The sequence below is a fragment of the Cynocephalus volans genome, chromosome X (genome assembly GCF_027409185.1).
Source record: "Cynocephalus volans isolate mCynVol1 chromosome X, mCynVol1.pri, whole genome shotgun sequence".
Taxonomy (NCBI): domain Eukaryota; kingdom Metazoa; phylum Chordata; class Mammalia; order Dermoptera; family Cynocephalidae; genus Cynocephalus; species Cynocephalus volans.
Genome location: NC_084478.1, coordinates 64,146,294 through 64,154,069, shown reverse-complemented (window position 1 = coordinate 64,154,069; position 7,776 = coordinate 64,146,294).

Sequence of the window (7,776 nt, the reverse complement as noted above, 5' to 3'; positions counted from 1 at the left end):
AAATCAGCAGCATTTATATACTCAAATAATGAATTAACAGAAAGAGAAATAAAGAAAGTAAGCCTATTTACAATTGTCACCAAAAAAATACAATACCTAGGGATCACTTTAACCAAGGAGGTGAAAGACCCCTACAATGAGAATTACAAACCACTTCTGAAAGAAATTAAAGACACAAAAAGATGGAAAGATATTCCATGCTCTTGGATCGGAAGAATTAACATTGTGAATTAACTACCCAAAGCAATCTACAGATTCAATGCAATCCTCTTCAATGACATTCTTCACAGAAATGGAAAAAACAATCTTACCTTTCATATGGAAAAATATAAGTCCCCTAATAGCCAAAGCAATCCTGATCAAAAAAAAAAAAAAAAAAAAAAAGCCAGAGGCATAACTCTGCCTGACTTCAAACCATACTACAAAGCTGTTGTAACCAAAACAGCAGGGTACTGGTATAAAAATAGACATTCAGACCAGTGGAGTAGAATAGAGAACCCAGAAATCACCCCTCAGGCTTATAGCCATCTAATATTGGACAAAGGCAACAAAAATCTACATTGGGGAAAAGATTGCCTCTTCAACAAGTGGTGCTGGGAAAACTGGATATCCATATGCAGAAGAATGAAACTAGATATGCATCTCTCACCATACACTAAAATCAACACAAAATGGATTAAAGACCTAGGTATAAGACCCAGAACTGTAAAATTACTACAGGAAAATATAGGTGAAACACTTCAGCATGAGGTTAGGGCACAGGCTTTATGAACATGAGCCTGAAAGCACAAGCAGCAAAAGAAAAAAATAAACAAATGGGACTATGTCAAACTAAAAAGTTTCTGCACAGCAAAAGAAGGAATCAATAGAATGAAAAGACAACCTATCCAGAGTGGGAGAAAATTTTTGCCAACTATGCATCTGACAAGGGACTAATATCCAGAATATACATAGATCTTAAGTAATTATACAGTAAAAAAAATAAATGACCCAATTAAAAAATGGGCAAAGGAGAGGAATAGACATTTTTCAAAGGAAGACATAAAAATGGTCAACAGATACATGAAAAAATGCTCAACATCACTAGTCATTAGGGAAATGCAAATTAAAACCACATTGAGATACCACCTCACTCCAGTTAGAGTGGCTATAATCAAAAAGATGGTGAATAACAAATGCTGACGAGGGTGTGGAGAGAAGGGAACACTACTACACTGTTGGTGGGAATGTAAATTAGTACAACCACTTTGGAAAACAATTTGGAGGTTTCTCAAACAACTACACATAGATCTTCCATATGATCCAGCAACCCCTCTTCTGGGTATATATCCAGAGGAATGGAAAGCATCATGTCAAAGAGATATCGGCACTCCCATGGTTATTGCAGCTCTGTTTACAATAGCCAAGATACAGAACCAACCTAAATGTCCATCAATGGATGACTAGATAAGGAAACTGTGGTACATATACACTATGGAATACTACTCTGCCATAAAAAAAGAATGAAATTCTCCCATTTGCAACAACAGGGATGAACCTGGAGAAACTTATGTTGAGTGAAACAAGCAAAGCACAGAGGGATAAATACCGCATGTGCTCACTCATATGTGGGAGCTGAGAGAGAAAGGAAGGCAGGAAAGAAAGACCACATTAGTGCCGTGATCCAACAGAGGGAGGGAACATTCCTAGGGCTACAAATTGGAGTTGAGGGGAGAGGGGGAAGGGGAGGGAGGTTGGGGGATAATTGGAAGGGGACAAAGGGTACGAAAGTAATTTCTGGTAATGGGTATGCCCCCAATATGAATCTGGCCCCCACATCATGGGCAGGAGGGGGGACAATCAGCTTTGTATCTCATGAATATTCATAATAAAAATTTTTTAAAAATCAACATTGTTACATGACTGTTAACTAAACTACAGACTTTATTCCTATTTCACCAGTTTTTCCACCAATGTCCCTTTTCTGTTCCAGAATTCCATCCAGGATCCCACACTGCATTTAGTCATTGTCTTTCCTTAGTCTCCTCTGATCTGTCTGTTTCTCATTTTTTCCTCAGTTCTCATGACCTTGACCATTTTGAAGAAAGCCCCTCACTTTGGGTTTGTCTGATGTTTTACTCATCTCTAAAGTTATGGGTCTTCAGGAAGAATAACACAGAGGTGAAGTGCCTTTCTTGTGTCATGGTATCAGGGGTTACATGACATCCACATGATATCACAGGTGATAACCTTGATCACCTTGCCGAGGTAGTCTTTGTTGGGTTTCTCCACATAAAGTTACTATGTTTCCATTTCTATACACTTTTATATCCTATGTAGATATTGGTTTGAAGCCAGTTATTAAGTCCAGCTCACACTGAAAGGGGAGGAGATTAAGCTCCACCTCCTGGAAGGAGTGTCTAGATATATTATTTGGAATCATTCTGTAAGGAAGATTTGTTTCATCTCCCCCATTTATTTATTTGTTTAATTATTTATTTATATCACCATGGACTCATGTATTTTATACTTTGGCTTATAAGTCCAATACTATGTTTTTTATTCCTTTCTAAAATCTATATCCTTCCTATAACTTTGAAAGTTTATTGGCTTGAAAACCCAGAATTCTTTATTGTGGGTTTATTTAAAGCAGGGGCTATCTAAGTTCTGGTAGAAATTTTGTGGGGTGTGTGTGCACATGCATACAACCATTTCACAGATGAGGAGGCTGCAATTTAGTGATGTTAAGTGAGTCAACCATGCTTGTACAGGATGTGATGGAATCTTACACAGGAATTGTCTCTCCAGAACTCCCGACAGTAGATCTCCATCTTCTGCTTAAACGCCTCTTGTGACATGAAGCTTATTACCTCACAAGGCAGCTCTTTTGCTGTAGGATCTGCTCTATTTCTAATGGGACAAGAGTCATCCAGGTAATGGGACTGGAAGAGGGAAAAGGAGATGATGGCCTTGGGAGGTGCAAAGTATGATGGAGCAGCTGGCAAGAAAAAGGATTTGACTAGAGAAAAAGTGGTGATTGAGGCTACAGTGGAGCAGCTGGAAACTAGCGTTTCCCCGGGTTTCAGGGAAGCAGTTGTCTGCCAGGCTGATAAAATGTATGCAGAATGAGAACCGGTAGTGGCCACCCCCCACACCCCAGGCCCATCTAGCCACCATTCTTCCCCCCAGTGGACACATTTGGCTTCTGTACTACTCCTTTTGCCCGTCCCCAATACTTCCATTTTTTAGATATAAACTATATGCATTAATTCAACAAATATTTCTTGAGCACCTACTATGTATGCTGGGACCTATTCTAGGTGTTGCAAGTGAGTGGGAAGGGCAGTGTGTGTGTGTGTGTGTGTGTGTGTGTGTGTGTATGAAAAGCCTTCTATTGCTCATTTTTATTTGGTTTAAATAAGTATTTCTCACACCTTTTGTCCCTGATTTCTTTTCTAAAAAACAGCTTTATTGTAATATAATTCACATAGCATACAATTTGCCCGTTTGAACTGTACAGTGCAGTGTTTTTTAGCATATGTGTGGAACCATCACCACAGTCAAGTTTAGAACACTTTTATCACCTCAAGAAGAAACCATTTAACTATCATTCCCCTGTTCCCCCGTCCCCTCCCCCAATCCCCAAGTAACAATTAATCTACTTTCTGTCTCTATGGATTTCCCTACTGGAAACTTCCGTATGAATGGTCTCATATAGTATGTGGTCTTTTGTGGCTGGCTTCCCTCACTGAGCATAATGTTTTCAAGGTTCATCCATGTTATAGCATATGAATCAGTATTTCATTCCAGACCAAGGGGAGGCTATATCCAGTTAGCTCGCTAGTAATGTTACTCCAAGGGGTTGTTAAACATCTGACTGTGTACAGGCTTTATTAAATGGTGCTCTTTCTGAGGAAAGCCTCATCCTGTGCTAGGTAGTCTCAGCTCCTCATCGTGGAACAATTGTGCCAACACCCTCCTCCTCCCTACCCCAAAGATTTATCTTCTTAACTAATTTTCCCTGCTAACTTCTGTGTGGGTAGAACGGTATGCAGGCCACAGGAGAGGACTAGCTAGTGTTCAGTCTGAGGGTTGTTCGGCCACCCCTGGAGCCCTGTTCAGCCAGTAGCCGGCTCCCCACCACGACCCACTGCCCCCCAACCCTGGCCAGGCTGGTTCCACAGGGAAGATTCATCCACCTGCAGGCTGGACATTGCCGAGGGCCAGGAAGAGGCAGCTCCAGGACCTAGTAGGGGAGGGAGAGCCAAATCGTGCAATTCCTTAGGGTTCACCACTGTAATCAAAGCTATCTCGGATCGCCTCCGCCACCTGCCTCTTTGTCTACTTCGCAGTGTCTGTTTCTCAGGTGAGGGGAGCTGGAACCCTGGAGGGTGGAATGCTGGTGCCCCAGGGAGGGTCTGGAACCAGCAGGAGTTAATCTTATCATTCTTGGGGCTTATTAGCATCAGCCATAACCTCCCTCCCTCCGCACTTTTCTCCACAAGGACTTGGATTTCTTGACCCAAACGTGAATTGGGGCAGGTCCAGGGCCCAAAACTTAGCTTAACTGTGATCTCGTGGATCGGTGGCAGTGAGGGTGGGGGTGGGGATAAGCTTGCTTGGCCCACAAAGGACCAGCGCAGCAAAGTGGAGCCTCTGGGCAGTCTGCATGCTTCTGCCTGCAAGGTGGGGGTATTAAGTACTGCCGTTGTCCTGGAAGTGAACTGTGCACATATGGGCAAGAGCTGGGGGCACAATCAGCCTGGACTCCTCCCAGAGAAAAGACACTGCAGCCAGACTACCTGGGTTCAAGTAGTGACTCCATCACTTATTAGCTGTGTGACTCTAGGAAGGTCACTTCAACTCTCTGTGTCTCAAATGCCACATTATGGGTTCCCTGTAAATGGGAACAATATTTCCTAACTCATAAGATTGTTGAGAGGGTTAAAATGTATTAATATAGTAAAAGTGGTAAGTGTAAACTGTTATCTTCATTGTGGATGGAAAGGAGGGCAAAGGTCTTGGCGTTCAAGGGCATGGTCCTGGCATCGTTGATTTCCATACAGCCAACAGGCCTTGAGCATCTGGTGTGCAGGCCCTTCATATACACTGGCAGCAAATCATCCCACCAACCCAGTGAGGTCTGTATTATCAGCCCCATTTTGCAGATATGCCTCTTAGCAAGGAAAAGGATAGGGTGGGGGTGAGCAGGGAGTGAATGAGAAAGTGGAAAGCTCAGTCTCCCGGCTTCCCTGCCAGTGCCTTTCCACTTCACAGCGTGCCATGGAAAGCTGAGGAAGGAATAATTCCTGGCAGCAGGACCTCAGACGTACCCATTTTCTCCTGTCTATGTAGGCAAAGTGCAACAGCTTGGAAGGAAGAACTGCCAGCAGGGAAGGTCCAACTTCCTGGTTGGACCCACAGCCACGTTTTGGCTACTGGTTCTTAAGGGTTGTGGGTTTTCCCTGAAGTTGCAGTGTATTTCCCCCCTATAGGCGGAACCCAGTAAAGTAAGCTACTCTCCTGTTAGCTAATCTGAGTATTCTCTGCAGGAAGAAACTAGATCCCTGTTATTCACCAACTCTAGCCGCCTTGTCCTTCCCAGCCCTTGCAGGCAAACCTGCACAAACATTAGTCCCCTTGCACAATGAAGACTTTGATTTTTAAGGAGTAAAAATCTCTCACCCCACTGCAGACTTACCAAATAAACATCTAGTGATTCCCCAAGCAGAAGAGATATTACTTGAGGAGGGAGAGATCAAGAGCAAGAGAGAGTGGCCCCTACATTTCTGAGCCCTTGCCACTCTCACAGGGAAGGAGGGAGCTGCCTTTCACTAATATAAGAATGGAGTCCACAAAAGTTCAGAGCCTTAGCTCAGGTGGAGAGTAGCAGAACCGAAGGTCACAAGTATTGATTTCTAGCTCCTGTTTTTTCCCTCACAATTAGGACTCTCCCTAGAGAGAGGAATAGACTTGCCTCCTGAGATTACTAGCCTGACAAATTTCAGTGTACACTTCACTCTCCACTCTCAAACCCTAGGTCAAAGCCAAATTAAGACTAATAATATAAAGATTACAGTTCAGGGGTAGTGGTAGTGGTGGTAGTGGTGGTTTGCTGACCAACATTTTACAGAACCAACCTGGACACAGTGATAAAAGCCCAAAAAGAAACCCATAATGATATATAAAAAATAATTATACATGGATAATCTTAACATAAAAATATTTTTAAAAGGTATTTATTTAAAATTATGTTATTGCTTACTGCTCTGTATACCAATGCTATTGTTTAAATGAGACAGTAGTAGGACTAGTTAACAGTGGTAATTAGTAGTAGTTAATAGTAAGACTAATAAAACAAATAATATGTGTGGCAAAAATATAATATAATGTCTTTATGATGTTTCTTTCTGTCCCTCTGATACACCAATTTATTTTAACTCTTTTTTTTAACTTTTTACTAGATATTTAAATGTTGTAGGCCATGTTATTCTGTGTTCCTCATGTACATAAATATAAAACTTTTTAGAAAAGAGAACACAAATACAATAGGACTAATTGAACAGATATTACCTATATTTGATTTTTAAAAATAGCAAAGATATGTTTCTTTTGGTCCTATGATACAGTAGGATATTTTTATTCTTTCTGTTTTGTTTTGTTTTATTCTGATAATACTCTGAACTGTCTGTAGCCATTAGGACATTTTTTTTTTCTTTTATGTGGTGGTAAAACTTTATACAATCAAATATAAAATTCACTTTGACCTACAGCTCCACTCTTATCAAGCCCATATTATGCTGATTCTTGGTGTCAGGTTAGTGTGATAACACCAAGCTAAATAGCCTTTCAACAAAAAAGTTTGAGCATTGAATACTTAGGATTTAACTTACTAGCCACAGCAGGTTTTTAGACTTATAGGCAAGTCCAGCCACTCTGTGTCTACAGGATTGTTTTAGTAGACCAGCTGTTTGTCAATCAAGCCTGTTGTGTCTACAAATTCATCATACAGGCTATCTATGTCTTAACATGCCTATCATTTATAAATACTCTGAAGCAAACCTCTCTTTCTCAGGGAAAATGTTTCTAAAGCACAGAGGTAACTTGAACTTGTGAATTGAGGTTTTATTGAATTAGTTTTATTAAAGAAATTGAGAAAGTACTGCTTCATGTTGCTGCTTTACCTGTAGTCAGTCCATCCTTTTCTAGGCTTCCATATGACCTCTTCAAAGGCCTTCAGACAGTTTTAGAGGATCAGCAGATAAATTTGTGTTTACTGTGATCCTTTTCCTCCATTCTCATGCTCAATGTATTTCCAAATTAGAGAAGGACATTCTTCTTATCCCACACTTTGTAATTATAATTTTATAATGAGTGACATTTTAACATTTTTTTCTGTGGTGTGACAATGATAGACATCTTGTAGGTACATGTCTAAGGAGGCTAGCTCCTTCCATTTCTATGAAGTAAAAAGTCTTCTTTTTGAAGAAATTAAAAAGTGACCCAAAACTTTCATTATGAAAGCTTTGATTTTACAGGTAAGCAAAATACATCCATTTTTAGCAGGATTGTGTACTGTGTACAAGGTGTACATGACACTTTACAGGTGGGATCGTTTAATTTCTTTAATAAGAAATTTATGGACTGAATGAATTTTCCAAAATTTACATTTTTACAGTCTGCTTAATATGCAGATAGATGAGCAAAGTCTGTTTTGTACTGTTTCATGTTTTCTTCAGTTTCATTAATACCTTCAAGAAATCAAGATGATACAAAACTCCATTTTTAAAAATCAAA